The sequence below is a fragment of the Eleginops maclovinus genome, chromosome 18, assembly GCF_036324505.1.
Source record: "Eleginops maclovinus isolate JMC-PN-2008 ecotype Puerto Natales chromosome 18, JC_Emac_rtc_rv5, whole genome shotgun sequence".
Taxonomy (NCBI): domain Eukaryota; kingdom Metazoa; phylum Chordata; class Actinopteri; order Perciformes; family Eleginopidae; genus Eleginops; species Eleginops maclovinus.
In genome coordinates this window covers 27,357,771-27,377,247 of record NC_086366.1, presented here as the reverse complement: position 1 = coordinate 27,377,247, position 19,477 = coordinate 27,357,771, and positions in this window count along the sequence as shown.

The following is a 19,477-nucleotide window of genomic DNA, read 5'->3' as shown; positions in this document are numbered from 1 at the left end:
TATACCTCATGGTAAGCCATTTTAAACCTTATTTTATCATTGCTTTTAGGGTCACATGCTGCTGCTGTTGTGTTGGCCACTTAACAGTTTGGTTTATACTGTTTAGATTTGGTTTATATTGCTTTGTTTAGGTTTTTAGCATTTTTGCTTGTATCGTTTGGGTAGTTTTTTCATATTGATTAGGTTAGCTTGTTTTGTCTTTCAGATAGATAGGTACTTTATTGATCCCAATTTGGGAATTCTTGCATTGCAGCAGCTCAATAAAAAAACAATATAAATGTTTAAAATATAAACCACAAATATAGATATAAAGTAGGATATTATGCATTAGGTGTCATTCTCTTTATAATTTAGTTTTTATGTAACTAACTTGGATTCCCCTTTGTTTGTTTGACCTTGTTTTCAGTTATTTCTTCTTCCTTTAGTAAAACTGAATGCCGGTCATTGGGGGGGCTAGTCACCCTCACTATTTGTTGTGGTGAAGATCACAGGGGAGCCCGAGTGAGTGACCGGTTTGCTGTGGCTGCACCTGGTGAGTATTTGGTTGCACCCTACTGTCACGAGAAGTAGCCTGCCACCCCATGAACTGGCTCAGCCCACCTTACATTAGTTTCTTTTCTTATACAGGCTTTTAAATGTTACATTTTAAATAAAGATTTTAATCCCATTATATAATAAAGATCATTTTAAAACTGAGTAATTCTTGTTGTTTTATAACCCACGATCTTATCATCTAGCACTGTTTCCTGAGTTTCCTTTTCTTTTGATTTACAATGAATAAAAGTGACTTTATTCTGAAACACGTCTCTGCCCCTCAGTCCTGAACCTGTGTCCTGATCTTTTTATGTTTATATCCTAGGGTCCCCAGGTGGCGTTGTTGGTCCTCCGTCCCAATCCATTATAATGTAAATGTCACCACACCACCACACCACCCCGCCACACAAGCAAGACTCAGATATATGTTAATCAGTCTCAATATCCAACTGCTGAATGTTTGCAACTGTTTGCTAACCATCACTGGTGGTGCAAGTATTCCGGTCGTTCACTTAGTCAACATCTAGGGTATTAGTTTGTTACTATTTCCTTAAAAAGAGATGTTGTCCTGACGGTGTCCTCTCCTCCAGACCAGAATGAGTGGACTGTATGACCCTCTTGTATAACAACACTTCATTTTGATTTCCCAATGCTCCTGAAGCCTTCTGTAAGCCACTTTTAAAATCGACTGTTTGTGTGAGTCAGGGGCAGAAATGAACTTCAAATCTGAAGCCAGCCAGACTTGCACCCCCTGGATGTAAGTCTGGCTGTGAGTTTAGTGCCCACCTACTACTTGTTCTTTTGCTTTGTAATTAAACATGCTGAATATGATTGCCTGCTTCCTAAGCTCTGCTTTAGCTGCAGGTTAATGGAATGAGTGTGGGGGCCCATCGGCCCTGCAGAGGATCCACTGCTCAGGGGCAGAGTTGGAAGCTTTTCACTTGGGGGCATCCCCATTATCCTCTTTATATTCAGATCACCTCGCAACAGTTTCCTGAAAATAAATATCAAATCCACCATTCAGTTAAGCACCCTATATGAACTGAAATGCTATCATGCTAACATAAACGCAGGATGCTATATTAGCTCAAAGCACACATATTTATTTTCTGGTTAAAGTAGGTAGTTCTTAGGTAGATCAGGAACTGTGTTGTCCACAATGTGAAAATCAAGAGGTTTACCACACAGCGTCAAAACAATTTCCCAAACACTTGCAGGAAAAGTCGTGCTACTCACCTGTTTGGAGGAGTTGATTGTTGAAGTTGAAGGTTTTAGAATGAAGTAGTGGCCATACGACTGGATGAATAGGACGTGGACTATACTGCACGAGGTGTGTTGGATGTTATTGTTGTTGGATTTATCAATCAATGTAAATATATTTAACAATCCGGATGCAACATGTATATATGTTCACTGAAGTCCTTAATTCAGTTTTTTGGTATTAACAGATACTTACAGTGGTATGCAAAAGTTTGGGCACCCCTTAGGAAAACCACTGCATCAGTTTGTCACTTGCTGAGCTTTTGAAGCAGCAACTTCATTTTAACATATGTTATACCTTATGGTAACAGAAACATCTCAGTAGTGAAATAACTTTTATTGGTCAAACAGAAACATGTTTATGTGCATTCAAACAAAAATAGGCATGTGCATAAATTTGGGCACCCCTAAGAAATAATTCCATTAATATTTAGTATTGCCTCCTTTTGCTGCAATAACGGCCTGTAGACGCCTCCTGTAGCCACAGACAAGTCCCTTAAGCCTGGCAGGTGGTATTTTGGCCCATTCTTCCACACAAAACGTCTCCAGTTCAGTCAGGTTTCTTGGCCTCCGTGCATGGACAGCCTTCTTCAAATAAATCCATACATTTTCAATGATGTTAAGGTCTGGGGACTGGGATGGCCATTCCAGAACATTGTACCTGTGCTTCTGCATGAATTCCTTGGTGGATTTTGATCGGTGCTTAGGATCATTGTCCTGCTGAAAAATCCAACCCCGGCGTAGCTTCAACTTTGTGACTGACTCTAGAACATTCTTGTCAAGAATCTCCTGGTACTGTAAGGAATTCATGTGGCCCTCAACTTTAACAAGTTTTCCAGTACCTGTGCTAGCCACACAGCCCCATAACATGATAGATCCTCCACCAAATTTTACAGTGGGCAACAAGTTCTTTTCATTGAATGCAGTGTGTTTTTTTCGCCATGCATACCTGTTCATGTTATGACCAAATAACTCAATCTTGGTCTCATCTGACCACAGTATTTTGTTCCAAAATGCTTCTGGCTTGTCCAGATGTGCTTTTGCATACCTCATGCGACTCTTCTTGTGATTAACACTCAGGAAAGGCTTTTTGCACATCACCCTTCCAATGAGCTCTTCCTGGTGCAAAGTACGCTGGATTGTGGAACGGTGAACAACTACACCATCAGCAGCCAGATGTTGTTGTAGTTCTCTGGAGGTGGTCTGTGGCTTCTCTGTGACCATTTTCACCATCCTTCGCCTGTGCCTTTCCCCTATTTTTGTCGGCCTACCACATCTTTCCTTCACACGGACTGTTCCTGTGGCCTTCCATTTCACAACTACGTTTCTGACTGTGGAGACAGACAGTTTAAACCTGTCAGATAATTTTTTGTACCCTTCTCCTAATTTATAATGTTGGATTATCTTAGCTTTCAGGTCAGTGGAGAGTTGTTTTGAGGTCCCCATCTTGCCACTCCCTAAGAAAGAACCTAGGCCAGGCACAGCCAGCTATTACCTATGTTAAATAGCCTTTTTCATGATTGGTTCCACCTGTCTTTGTAATTGAAGGTCTAATGAGCTAATCAAAGCAATTTTGTGCAGCAACCTGTCAGCTATAAATCCGTACAGGTGTTGAAATGAATGCTATTTATAAGGGTGCCCAAACTTTTGCACATCCCATTTTTTGCATTTTATTTTATTATAATAAAACTATGTAATGCTACCCTAAGAATTTTGGTCTGGAAAACACTAAAAAGTCTACATCTTTGTAGGAAAACAAATGTTGTTGCTGTGATCTTCTATTATAAAGGAAAAGCAAATTGTCATGAAATCTCAGAGGGGTGCCCAAACTTTTGCATACCACTGTACCTGTACATCATTTTAATCATTTTATTTTTGTTTTAGTATCCTGTGTGAACTACAATGTCCTGTTTTTCATTCTTATTCTGTTGCTGCTTAAACCACTGAATTTCCCCATGGGGATTAATAAAGGTACATCTTATCTTATGTGTTGGGTGTGTCGGTATGGTAAGATTCCTCGCCTTTTCTAATTTGTTTTTATCTTTAAGTTGGGGGAGTTATTGATATACACACCTTCATTCTTTTATATAACAAATACATTATCACTTTCAAACTAATAGGTTTCTCTTTTACCCAAGATAGAGACTGTGTCTTGGGTCAACTTGTACATATGCATGAAGAGCATGAACTCCGACCAGATGACCACAGATGCCATGCTCCTCACAGTGCATCATTGGAAACATGTATATAACAATGAACTGATTATATTTTTACCATAATATAATATATTTTGGTTCAGGTGGGAAATACAGTTGCTGTGCGTCATTTCTGGCTACCACAGTCTCATGTTACCATGGAGACTGATCTCTACAGGGACAGAAACAGTGACGCAGGATTTCTGGTCCATTTCTTGGTAGGAACCTTTACTCCTTTTGGTATTAGTATTCATGTCTTTTTGACATTCATCCTGTCTTCAGTCTTATTTGAGTGCATTACATATTTGGTCCCTTTCACACAGAAACATGTATTTTACCCTGCAGGTGCAGTGTGTGTGTGTGTGTGTGTGTGTGTGTGTGTGGGGGGGGGGGGGGGGGGTGATAGGGTTTGTTTTTGCTGAAGAGTGTGACGCATCAATGACAAGGACAAACAACCATGGAGGGTAAAACTGTAAAACTCTCCCCTCAGTGACATGCTAACACAAAAGACAGGGAGAGAGGAGTGTGACATCAGAGGAAGAGGATGGCTGAGACATAGCAGGAAGGATCGGGAATGAACCAGAAAGAGTTTTTCAATGAGTTTAAAGAGGCGCTATTCTGCTTTTTGGGGATTCCCTCTACTGTAGTGTGTTCTATAGGTTTTAGTGCATGTAAACGATCTGCAAATTTTTAAATCCCTGAATTCCCTGCAGAGAGAGTTTCTCTCCCACACCCACCGTTGCCAGAAATGCCTCCATTGGACTCCTTTGTTTACTTCCGTAACATAATGACATCACCACTCAACACTCACGCTTCTATTGGCTAGCGTGCCTCCAACACATTGTATGTGATGGATGTCACAGGCAGTATGAGAAAAATAAAGCGCTTTTTGAACATTAAAGCATGAAGACATTTCCCAGTAGAGACACTACATACTGATATACACCTGGAAATTAGCAGAATACATCCTCTTGGATGTATCCTTTGTAGAGGATTTTTTGTAGTTTGTTGAGGGTTTGGTAGATGTGTCTTACAGATTGCGACTGTAATATTCAAGACATCAGGTGAGGTGAAGGCATGGACGAGTGTTTCAGCAGCAGAGAGGCAGGGCCGAGATAGGCGTTTTCCCTTTTTAAAGGATATATCGTGTTGCGTCCATTTGTATGTTTTTGTTGTTGTTTTTGAGCATTAAATGGTGCAATGGGGCACTGGGTATTTAAGTTACCTCACTGGCACACGTGCGGTGATTGTGACTGGGAAGAGCAACAGTTTTTTGATCGTGTACATGCTGTTTCTCATTGGAAATAAATGGTATTGAAAGCTTTGTCGTTAGTGGAGATTACACACGTCCAATTAATTTGCCAAGTTTAACCAATCCCTGGTGATATTGAGTGGCAATAGTCACCACATATATTTGTAAAGTGTTAAACATAAGGTTTGAAAGAGAGGGTTTGATCTAAGAACACCCAGGTAAAAGAGGTGGGGAAGCAGGAAAAGTGGAGCCACTGCAGAGTGAGCGATCGAGGCAGGATTTGTGGAGTGATTTGGGGCCAATGAAGGAGAAATGAAGAATCAAGTGGATGGAGTACTTCTGACTTGTAGCGGTTGAGTTGGAGGAACTTACACCCAGTGTGAGTGGTAGCCCTGATAGATCTGCAGGAGATGCGGAGCTTGGGGTCTTGGTTGTTACAGTGGAGATGTGTTTGTTCAAAAACAGTAATGAGAATGTTTATGGAGATCTTTATCTCCGTTGTGTACTGTCATTCAATAAACTCTGGGTGTACGGGTCTCTGTGTTGATTGATATGTACCCTGTTTTGCAGCCCCCCCCCCCCCCCCCCCCTTTATTTCAGGGCATGCTATTATAAAACAGCTTCCACTGCAGAGGAAGAGTACTGCATAAGACTCCTGACACTCACACACACACACACACACACACACACACACACACACACACACACACACACACACACACACACACATGCATGCAAGCACTCAAGCACACACACACACGCATGCATGCAAGCACTCAAGCACACACACACACACACACACACACACACACACACACACACACACACACACACACACACACACACACACACACAAAAGGTTGATAGAGGTTATCGTGCTTGGCCTGTTTTATCTTCCATCCATCCATCCATCTTCTCCCGCTTTTCTGTCAGGGTCACGGAGGTAACAGTTCCAGCAGAGATCCCCAAACTTCTCTTTCCCTGGCCACATCAACCAGCTCTGATTGGGGGATTCCAAGGCGCTCCCAGGCCAGCGAAGAGATATAATCCCTCCACCTGGTCCTAGGTCTACCCCTCGGTCTCTTCCCAGCTGGACGTGCCTGGAACACCTCCCTAGGGAGGCGCCCAGTTGGCATCCTCACTAGGTGCCCGAACCACCTCAACTGGCTCCTTTCAACGCGAAGGAGCAGCGGTTCTACTCCGAGTCCCTCCCGGATGACTGAACTTCTCACCTTATCCCTAAGGCAGATGCCAGCCACCCTGCGGAGAAATCCCATTTCGGCCGCTTGTATCCGCGATCTCGTTCTTTCGGTCATGACCCATCCTTCATGACCATAGGTGAGGGTAGGAACGAAGATGGCCCGGTAGACAGAGAGCTTTGCCTTCTGGCTCAGCTCTCTTTCCGTCACAACGGTGCGGTAAAGCAACTGCAGTACCACTTCCGCTGCTCAGATTCTCTGGCCTATCTCACGCTCCATTGCTCCCTCACTCGAGAACAAGACCCCGAGATACTTGAACTCCTTCACTCGGGGTAAGGCTTCATTCCCTACCTGGAGTGGACAGTCCATCGGTTTCCTACTGAGAACCATGGCCTCAGATTTGGAAGTGCTGATCCTCATCCCAGCCGCTTCACACTCGGCCGTGAACCGATCCAGTGAGAGCTGAAGGTCACAGACCGATGAAGCCATTAGGACCACATCATCTGCAACAAGCAGTGGTGCAATCCTTAGCCCACCGAACTGTAGACCCCCTCCTCCACGACTACGCCTCGAAATCCTGTCCACGAATATCACAAACAGGATTGGTGACAAAGCGCAGCCCTGGCGGAGGCCAGCCCCCACCGGAAATCGGTCCGACGTGAATATAGAGTTGACTGTGAAGATTAAAAAAAATCTATAAACTGTTTGACAAATAAAACACAATTGAAGGGCCAATTTTCAGTTAACACAATATAAAGCAAGGTAGTTTTACATTAAGAAATATATATTTCTCACATATATTCCAATTGTATCTCGACTCCGTTCTCCAGTTATAACCACATACACTATTTTGCTTTCAATGGTAATATGATGTTAGAAGGTTTTTTAAATAATGTCTACTATTGTTTCCCCAATTTACCAATTAAACAATCCACTATAAATATGCAACTTTGGCAATTTGCTAAAGTTTAACTGCTGAACAAAATATGTTCTACTTATCTTTGAAGTCATTTCTTTGGTATTTTTATTGGCTGGAAATGGTCTACTTTAAAATGAGCAGTTCACTGTGTAATGACCTACTTCTAACCTTCCTAATCTTGTTATATATCTTATATTTATTTGACAATCAACATTCTCACGAGAGAACCTGGGAGGTCTGGCTCAATTGTTATTAATTATTTCATGCAGCTCAAGGCAAAATAATAAAAACTGAGGCTGAGGACTCCTAATCTCTCCTCTCATCACAAATGACACGTTAGTCTGATTAGATTTATTGCTGCTGGGCTTACGCTCTGTCTCTGTTTAGATGCTAAGCATGCGGCCAGCAGGGATCCTAATGGGCTGCTCCATCACTCTGCATGACTGCAAAAGAGAGAGGTGAGGAAAGAGGAAGGCAGACAATATTCAACCTGAGGATACCAAGCACTTGCAATTTGAAACTATGGAGCAAAGAGATACAAAGATATGAAGAGTTTTCTCAGAGGTCATGTACGCACCAACGTTTTGCTTCATCGAAATGATTAGAGATCATAATCATGTTAATTAGAGCATGAAGTTATGACCATTACATACCAACTCATCGTGAGCCACCTTCCTTAAAACCCTGTAAGGCCCCCGGGTGTAATTTTACAACATCATTTTAAGCTATGCTAAGAAATTCAGTGAATGGTTTTTAGTTTTTGTTTTTGTTTTAAGTGAAAAGGTACTTTTGTTCAGCCTCACAATGCTATTGGGTAGTAAATGTGTTTATAGCTCCCGCCATCTAGCCATAAACTCACACAACTTCCAAATCTCAAAACCAATGGATTTGATTTGCCAGATTCAAGTAAGTGAAATGCCTCAAACATTTAAAAATATATATATATATATATTACAATGTTTAGAACACGTACATATTTAGTTATTGTGGAATATATTCATCACATTTTATTTAGATTTTTTAATTTACATTTTTATTGAGATATCACAACATTTCCATAAAAACTTACAAAATGGGAAAACTCTTTCATTGCTGCACCAGAGGGTTTATACAACAACATCTGAAAAGTAAAAAAAAAATGCATGTTTGTTCCTACACTGCAAAAAGCAAAGTAGCATAGTTTAAAATTCCAGAATAAAATAAGAACAACCAACATGTACGCCATTAGCATGAACACAGCCAAAGTAACCAGAAAATGTCAAATGAAAAAGGGGGGCGGGGTGGACGACAGCAAATGTCTTTACATGACCATCATCACTCACACTCTGCCATAAAGCTGTTTCCTGTGTGAGTGTGAAGCGTCTCCCAGGTATAGGCAGCAATTGTAATGTTTCAGTTACCAAGGCGACCCATGTGCCTTGTTGACCACATTCAATGCAGTATGATTAAAGGGGCACTAAGTCGCTATGGCAACAGTGTGCGTAGGAGTTGCATAAGAGAAAGAGGAGACCCCAGTGGCTCCTCTCTAGTCTGTGTGTGTGTGTGTGTGTGTGTGTGTGTGTGTGTGTGTGTGTGTGTGTGTGTGTGTGTGTGTTTTTATTTCAGATTTTGACCTGAAATCAAAAAAGGTTTTTATTCTGTAATTTTCCTCTCTTGAGAAACACTTGGTAACTTGCTGTCTGTCACTCTTTCATCCTTCATTCAACCAGGGACATCTCACAGAGCATAGGCCCATATCTCATGTTTACTGATGTCGATGTTGAAGGTCCATCCTATTTAAAGTCCTTTACTGTGAGATAGTTTCATCTACAGGAATGCATCACACTCTAATGGATCCTCAGAGGTTTGCTGTGTTGTTGTGATAACCATATATCTTTAATAAGTCAGCCTTTCATGAGCTAAGAAAATTGACCCTGGTTTCATCTTAGAGACATTAAGCGTTGTTATGTTGGAGGGGTAGATCTGGTTAATTTTCAGGTTATTCTATACCCTAAAAGTCTCAAATGAGGCCCATGTGTGCAACAAAGCTGTTTATCTTTAATTAGCTCATCAATTAGTTTTTATTTGAAGTGCTTGTTTCAAAAACCAAGAAGACATTTTGCCCAGAAATAACTCTTTATCTCTCTGCAGAGTGGATGTCTTATCCGCAGTGTTCATGACTGTTTGGATTTGTGCAGATTGAAATTCAGATCAGGCTACAGTAGTTATATAATAACACCACAGTTCTGTCTGCTGTATTTTATTTACTACCACATCGACTTCACTAATGTTAAACGCTTAACTCACCAGTAAGACAGGACCAATTAATAGTTTGTGTTTATTCATCAGGCCATGCTTTTATGTTTTTTTGTACTTTGCTTTTGGGTACATTTTTGCCATGTAATATAATTTTGGCTACAATATTGGTTTGCCAATTGCTAGACTTTTCTATGGAAACATTTTGGAAAAACGTTTTAACAGTTAACTCCCTACTGTACAATGAAAAAATGGCATGAAATTAGAGTGAAACAGGAGCGAAGTAATTTTAAATACATGCACCAAGATACCAAATGTATATATTTACATGGTAATAGTCATGCCTTCAGCAAATTAGTGCTATCTATTAAGATGTCCCAAAAGTGTTCCCTGAGGAAATACTCTTACTTAGGGATCCATCCTCAGTGTTTTTGGAGTTGCCTATTGTTTCGTTAGATAATGGGACCATTTTCACACATATAGTGACGTAAGCAACAGGTGAAGTGGAGCCCCTAGCGAAAGCCTCGTGCCCCCAGTCGTCCCCATTCCCCTTCAGTCACTCCTCCCGCCTCCCGCGTGCTGCTGTACCTCCCGGTGTCCTCGCGTTCCTCACTCACACTGAGCTCGAGAGGATAGAGAGTCTGCACTCACTGCTGCACGCGACTGTACTGCAGTACATACTGCTCGTGCCTGATCACGGAGCGGTGAACAGAGGTAGGAAGAGACGGAGCAGAAACAGCCTGCAGGTGAGAAACTGTTCTTTTCTCACGTCATGATTCTCCTTTGTATTTTGAACAACGTTTACGCGGCATAGCCCACTGTAAATATCCGTTAGGGTTGTACGGACTGAATAAAATAATATGCGTTTCATTTGAAAGTCAGTCATCGTCTCAGTAGCCTCTCATGTAGCCTAGCTGCTCCGGGTTAAAGCCATAAGAGCGAGATTGGGCTGATAAAGACAAAACAGAGTGCGTTTCCTCCCTCCCTGTGGAAGGCTACATTTCCTTTACATTATTATTATTTGTTCTCTTTTATTCATTGTCCGTTTCATATTGCCAACAGCAGAGGTTTTACATCTCTCTTCAGAGACACAACTTGTGTTGTTACACTGATATTCATGTCTTCAGCTCACGTGTTTAAAAAAAAATCTCATTTTTTTTCAGAAACTTCAAACTAACATCTGTGGTTATAAGTTGTAGAGTTTGATTGTAGTTATTGTCAATATTACCAAGATTACTATTCTAATCCAAGAGGACTACAGCCACAACACACGCATTTATTTACATTTTCTTATTACTTCTATTATCAGTAGGCCAGCATCTGCTCTTTATTGGGTATTTAAGTTGTTTTTTCTAAGAGCAGAGGCTGCAGCAGTGTCTCCTGTCAGTTCAGTCCAAACAGCATTGCTTTGCAGATGGGGCTTTACATTGACGTTGTGATTGATTGTTTACGACACCTGTTTGACTGAACGGTAAATGACGTTACTGTCAGACAGTATAATTGTTATGCCATAGATCCATACAGATAAATGCATGACTCCACAGAATACTGTTTATTCAACAAGGATCAAGTCTCGGAGCAGGACTTTGAGTTAGATTTATGCGTTTTCAGCCAGTCAAGGTCAGTTCATAGCTCTGCAGCTGTGTGAGGAATAATGCATGTGAGTGAAAAAATAGTATGTTCTGTTTTGTATCATTCATCACCAGGGCAGGAGAGACCAAGTGACACATTTTCAGACATTTCTGAGTCCCAGCTTGACATCAGGACAAATACTCAGTAATACTGCAGGTCAGGTACTGTTAGTCCAAAAGTATTTTGATTTTTAACTTGAAAATTGAAGAGGCAAACAAGACATTTATCCTGGCCTGAATTCACTCAAAAAAGTTGACAAATGGAAATTGATATTAGTAATAGCTGACCAGAAATATTGCATCTGCCTGGACTCTCAGTGGCTGATGGTATGGCTCTCCTTTGTTACTGGCCTCCCAGGGAAATGTGACTGTTGACTGTTTGTGTTCTGCCACCAGTGGAACATAAAGGTTGTGGTTATGGTTAGGGGCCCCAAGGCTACTCATCCTTTACTACCAAAAAAAGTGCCGTAGCGTGCAAGGAATACTACAAGGCAATTGAACAACTTACATACTTTAAAACAGCAGCAGTTTCCTGCTTTTCTAATTGTTAATGGCACCTAAAAACAGAATGCCTGTTTAAGTTGAGAGGTATCTGCCAGTGAAAACCAGTAGCATGTTTAAAAGGGACTTTACAATCTTGTTGGCATTTCTGGTACTTTAATTGGCTAGAATCTTACCTTACAGATAGACAGCTTTGTGTATACATGGATGAATGATCATCAGAGCTATAAGATTAATTGTGGTGTTCCCCAAGGCTCAATTTGAGGCCCTACACTTTTTGATGTATTTTGATGAAGTCACCAGGAAATGAGACACAGGCAGCTCTACATTGGTGTTTTTCCCTGTTAACCTCTTTTAGATATTGAGCATTGGATGGCTGAGAATTTTCTTCAGCTCATCAGGACAAAATCAAAGTCTTGATTATTGGTTCTGGAGTTCAGAGGGAGAGACTGGGTTCGAAACTACAACAACTTCATTAAAGCAATGTCGCGAGTTAAGAACCTAGGGGTTATATTTGTTCCAGAACTTTGAACCACACACTTTTTTAAAGCTCTGGTCTTGGTCCTACCTATTTATCACAATAGCTTTAACATACTGTATGAACCCTCTAGAACCCTCAGGCCTTCTGGTACTGGCCTTTGAGTCATACCTATGGTGAGGCTTCTTTTTATTTTTACAGCCCACTATGGTGGAACAGCCTTCCAAAAGACCTGAGGGCGGCCCAGAATGTTTATACTGTTATGAACCAACTCTACACCCACCTTTTTCTATTGACTTTTATTTGTTTATATTCTCTTTTTATCAAATTTAAGTATATTTGGTTGCTCATGCTTTTGTATTAACTTAAGTAAAGTTTTCAATGCAGGATTTATAACCAAGTATTTCAACACTTTAGTACTTCCACTTTTACTTCAGTACATAATATAGTACATTCACAAACCCCTTTTGATGCCATTCATATTTATAATCCACATAATTGGCATTTGACTTTAAAAGCTATGAAAGATGATGAACACAACGGCATTATGTGATCAGAGGGTGCTTAATAAAATGGTCTGCAATTAGATTATATACAGTAGAAACAGCTACATGTAAACACACACACACACACACACACACACACACACACACACACACACACACACACAGATCAGACGTCATGTACCGTCAGAGAGACAGCCAGAGAGATCATGATGTAATGCTCCTCTGCACCACGGCCCCCTAACTCACACTGAAGCTGTTCACAACTCGTCACAGAAACCCCCCCCCCCACGCTTCTATATGACGTCACTGTTGCTACATCCTTAAGGGGAACAGCACAGCAGACGGGTGCAGTGATGTTATAACATAATCCAAATCTAGATACCCTCACATCCAAAACTGAATATTTTTAATAAAGTCAGGATAAATCTTTTAATGTGCCTTTAACATGAGTCATCTATCTTTTTCCAAAAGTCTGTCTCACCGCTCTGGTAACTCCTGGATCATTAATTTAGTCACCTCTAGATCCGCACCTTAATAAAAAAATATGTGTACAATGACGCAGTGGAGAATAAAGGCAGATGATTGGACACACACAGGGTTTGATTTGGCTGATTGAAATCATCAATATTGAGCTGGATCTTTGTTATTGACAGAACTATTCACTTTTGTAAAATATCTTTGATCTTGTGTTGTGTGATCAGATCCAAAAAAACGTTTCTGAGCTCAGTTGCAGCCCGGTTGCTTAAGAATCAAGTAAACAAATGTAAGTTATCAAGGACAGATTTTAAGCCACACACTTTGGATTTAAGGAACATAATTCCCATGTTCCTTGTTTTTAGGTGATTTCTAATCTTTGTTTTGATGGTCTGTAAAGAAAGTTAATTAAATTGACTTGACTGTGAGTGAAGATTCCCACAGGCTGACAGAAATCCCAGTCTAGCACTAAAAGCAATGAAATGGTCCTCTGATACGGGTTATTGCCTCTCACAGAGGCTGTTCAGTGGCTGTGTGAGGACAACATGTAACGGGTTCTTTAATGAATAAAGCAAGATGTTGGCTGACTTATCATTAATCTGCCATGACCCATTAGCATAATAACTGATACTTGCTTTTATAACCAGCGGCTCTCTGCTGTCTGATTGTGAGACATTGAAAGAAACGAACACAAGCTGCTCTTTACTGCAAGATCCTGACTGGAAAGTGACAAACAAAACATTTGTAACATTTCTTATTTTGAGGTTTTTGATTTAAATGTCAGAGACAACTCTTGCCTTTTATCCATGGTAATCAGTGATGAACCAAAAGAGCACAGGGCAGGCTCAGTGGTGTTTGGGTGTGGAAGCAGCAGTGAGTGCTCACGAGCAGGGGCGGTTTGTGTATTAGGGCGATTTGGGCGACGCACTACCGACGGGAAAAAGTGGGAATTTCTTTTCTAACACAGCAGCAATCTGTCATAAAAATGTCATTGTCCAATCAGACTAAAGTCGTGCTTCACATGGTCCCGCCCCTTTTGGGGAGATTTCAGTCAGGTTGAAAATCGCCCCATGGTTCTCTCATAGACTCTCATGTAAAATGCATTTTTTCTAATGTCAGAGCTTTCAATGCAATCTCTATGGGTTCCGGGAGGGCTTGCACTTACGCGCTTTGGTCATACGTAACTGAGAATAAAAGCGGGAAGCTTCTTCGATCAAGTCACTTACTACTCTCAAGATGGCTAGCGTTCAGTGCAGTTCCATTGTGTCTTTGAAAGAAGTTCCTTTTAGTCGGCGTGCAAATCCAGATAAATTGGCATTAAAACAATCAGGACCTCCAAGACCAAATTTAACCATTCTACAAGTTTCTACAAAGGGGGAAGACCTACACCCGAGGATTTTCTACTAATTGGTATGAGTGAAAAACCTGGCTAGCAGGCTGTGAAGTAGCCAACGCAGTCTTCTGCTATCCCTGCCTACTGTTTCACCTGAAGGTGGCACGGCAGACAGCAATGCTTGGACGTCGACTGGTGTAACAGATATGCAGCATCTCTCTGAAAAAATACAGAAACATGAGCTGTCGAAGATCCACATGGATAGCTGCTTGAGATGTTCGTCTTTTGGGAGGGGGAACATTGCCACTCAACTAGATGAGGGATTCAGGCTAGCTGTTCGTTGACACAATGATGAGGTGAGCAAGAACCGTCAGATCCTCAACCGGCTTATCCAGTGTGTGAAATTCTGTGGGGTGTTTGAGCTAGCTTTTGCGAACTGAGGGCTCCGCCAACCCTGTCATTTTTCTCGGACTGGTCGACTTTGTGGCACAGTTAGATGAAGTTGTTGATGAGCATCTAAAACATGCTACGGTGTTCAGTCAATAAATACTTGACTTGATATGCTGCGCCTGTCTTTATGTTGTTTCTGAACATATCTTTTGGACTGTTTAGCTATTTTACATCATACATCATTGGATTCATGTACATAATTAATATAATAATAAGTATAATAATTTATTGTGGACCCTCACCATTTCTGCTTATAGAGGCTCCTGGAAGCAACTTTGTTCCACAGCTTTCCACCTGTAACTTATGTAGCTAGAGGGGAAATCTTTCTGTCATCTAGTGGACACAAGAGGGATCTCTGTCTGAGTTAATCATCTAACAACAAATTGATATGGTCTTGCTTAATGTACCCATTGAATAAGTCACCTTAATCATTATCAGAAAAAAATCCCCACCCTGAGATTTTTTCCAGGAGCCACTGGTCAGGAGACTTAGCCTGTAGTGCCTCTAAAGTTTTTGTTGGGGAAAGATTGTCATCGTCAATTAGAAGTAGTTTGAAAGTCTTTGATCCATTGCTAGATTGTGTAGCATTTATCTAAAAATATGTATTTGTCCCCAAAAATTAACATTATGTGAAATTGAATGTAAGTCCACTTTACTGCTTTGGCCTTGGACGTCACTCTAAATGTATTCCAATTCCAAGTTCCAAATTAAATTGCAATTCCAATTCCAATTTCAATTCCATTGACAAATTCCAATTTAAAATTCCTAGTTTTATTCGGAATTCTGAATTCGAAATTCAATCTGCAAATTTTCAAATCCAATTTCAGGTTCTTATTCCAAATTCTAATTCCTAAGGTCCCAATTGAAGGATCTAATTCCATTTTAAGGTACCAATTTATTTTTCTTTATTCCAAAAATGTAGAGGGTGATGAAGTCTTGGTTGAGATGTGTGTTTTCTGTGGGGGTCTTGTAGTTTAAAAATAACTTTACATATTTGTTTTTAAAATGACTCACTAAACAGGTAATGACAAAAAATGTCAAATTAGAATAATGAAATAATAATAATAAAAATACACATGAAAATATAATGTTTGTAAACCTCTAACTCATTGATTTTCTTTCTCTCTTCCTTTGTCATCCTCCACTAACTCCTCACTCATAAATGAGTGTAATTACTTTGCCAAAAAAGAGACAAAGCACACAATAAGACAGATCAACATGTATTTGACGGAGTGATAGTACCTATCTATTCAGTTTTTTATCTCTATATATTGCAATGATATAAATCTATTTTGTGCACAGGGAAGGATGATCAAAGTTATCAAAGTCTATCAAAGTTTGACACGAGCACATGCCTGGTGGTGTTGTTAGCTGTGGTGTGTTGGATGGTGAGTTTACAGCAGAGAGCTGATTGGTCAGAATACACAGGGCGGCATTGTTTATGCGTACTGTCTCCCTGCTCTCCATCCCTCTCTCCATCTCATAATATAGAAACAGTATATTCATCTGCCTTATTGCTGCAGCGTGTTTTACACACACACACACACACACACACACACACACACACACACACACACACACACACACACACACACACACACACACACACACACACACACACACACACACACACACACACACACACACACACACACACAGCAACAGCTGTCACATTCAGCACCAGAATCTGCTGCATGGGTGTGTTTACTTCTAACTGACATACAGACAATAATCAGAGAAGCTAGCTTGAGTACAATGCCACTAAGATGTGGAAACCCTCTGAACATACTGAACATTACGTCAAAGTTTTGGGGAGATGTTTCTTTCTATTTCTTTCTTAGCCCGGCTTCATATTTATAGATGTAACACTCATTCCCAAGGGGATCATTAAGGTTTAATCCAGCCTTGTGCATAATCACATCTAGGAACCTCGGTGGTGCAGCTCCACAGGATCAGTGGGGAGTTACTCTGTGGTTTGAAGGCCATTCCACTAACTCTCTTGGGATTCAAACCATTAGCCGGCTGCTGTCCCTGGTAGAGGAACCTGGTTTCGCAAATAGAAGTTGTGGAGTGCCAGTGAGCTGACAGACTGTGCTGTGTTCATCAGACATTTCTCTCTCAGTCCTTTGCCAAATTCCGCTTGTGTGCTTGACTCACCTTTTGTTGTTTGTTGATATTTTCCCTACATGTCCTGAAATGCCTGCAGTGAGGGGTAGACTGAGACAAACACCTTAGATATGGATATTAAATAAACAGTATTTACATATAATGTCAATGTAAAACAATGTCATTGTCAATTACTGTAATTGATTCCACATGAGCCAATTAAATACAAGTCTGTTTTCACAGTGCACACACACACACACACGCACGCACGCACGCACACACACACACACACACACACACACACACGCACACACACACACACACACACACACACACACACACACACACACACGCACACACACACACACACACACACACACACACACACACACACACACACACACACACACACACAGACGCACGCACACACACACACACACACACACACTATTCTGCTGTGAAACATAATGTCAGTTTTTGGTTTGTTTCAGGTGGAAACACATTCAATAACTTGGTTAAACTTTGAGTACAACTGAAATCCAATTATTACGAAACCTTATATGTATTATTGGATCTATCTGTCGGCTGGCATGAGACTCTATTCATACCCTCACTATGAGAAATGTGGATTGGGTTGTTTTGCTGTGTTTCAATAGCATGGCACCTCACCAGCTGCTGTGTACAGGAATCTGGTCATTCAGTGGCATGAAGGAGCCTCATGCATTATCATCTTTACTGAGAATGCTCATGTTTTGTGAACTTGTATCTTTTTGTTGGTGTTCCTTTTAATATCCAGTTCCTAAATATTTATCCTATAGGTCCCCAAAAAATAACTATGACCTTGATACAAAACATGCTATTTAATTCACACTTTCATGACAGTGTAACACGGAAAAACATTGACAGGGTTCAAGAATCAGCCGTGACCCTTCCAAGGGAGGTGCTCCTGAGATTTAGCAGATCAACATCACACACTTTAAACATACTGGTAATTCAGCATTTTCTGGATGCACTTACAATTTTTGCACCCAAAGCAGTAAATATATCTCACTGGCTTCAGAACAACAGGTTTTAATGTTCCAGTAGGCTGGCTTTGCATCAGCCTCTGGGCTAGTGCTGAACCATTAATCCCTTTTTTATGTCAAAATCCAAATTGCAGGAGGAACAATATTAATTAAAGGCAAACGTTGTGTCAAAATACCAGTCTGAATAAAGTGTGGTTGTTCTGCACACAGCATACACATCATTCACACATGATTCACAGACTTAAAGAACAATATTAGTTTGGTACCATTCCCCCGAAAACATCCTACCATGATCATTCAATATATTTTTAAATGCAAAACAGAATAATGATGCAAAAATCCTAATGCCATGGAATACCCTGATCAATATGCAATTCAAATATCATTAAAGGTAACTACAATATTACTTTGTCAGAAACACTCAGCCTTACTGTTGACTCTCTCGGTGCCATCAGAGAAGGGTCCCATAGGTGCCATGTTCCAGTCGTAGCCTTCTTATAATAGAATTCCTACTAGAGAAACGACAGAGGGGCTGTCACATGTAATGTAGCTGAGCAGGCGGGAGAAACATGACAGACTGCTAACCTGTGCTTACCCGACTGCCTCAGCTCCCCCCATCACCCAGAGATGATGATGATGTTACTGGCTCAGCTCTGATCCTGTCATGGCCCCCCTTCGTTGTTTTGGTGTTGCAATTGTTTCAACAGCTGAAATCTTTGCTGTGCATCAAACTAAGATTAAATATGAATAAGGAAGCCTTGATTTTGGGTATATTGCTTCATTAGATATTGAGAAGCTGACTCATCATGGATTGTGGTTTGCCCAACCTTCTGTTGGTGCAATGCAGTTTATGAAATAGCTTGTAATTCAAGTTCACTTTTCCGCTTTGGCCTTGGACGTAAATCGAAATGTATTCCAATTCCAAGTTCCAAAGTCCAATTCCAAATTAAATTCCAAATCCAAACCAAATTCCAATTTCCAATTCCTAGTTTTATTCTGAATTCCAAGATCAAAATTCCAGGTTTTAATTCCCAACCGCAGGATAAGTGGATCAGACATGTAGAGGGAAGGCTTGGTTGAGATGTGTGTTTTCTGTTGGGGTCTTGTAGTTTAAAAATGGCTCTACATATTTCTACAGTTTGTAATGTACTCATCATGGATGTGATTAGCCCCGCCTTCTGTTGGTGAAATGCAGTTTATGAAATAGTTTGTTGGTTGGAGGCCAGATATCTGCTTCTGATATTAAGATATAAGCTGGCATCTATGACATCTTTCAGAAAGAACACTAATGGAACTTCTTCAGATTGACCTAAAAATAGAGAAGAATCAAGGCTCATATAAGGCTGGCTGGATCCTTAAATCAGGAGTTCTCCCGACTC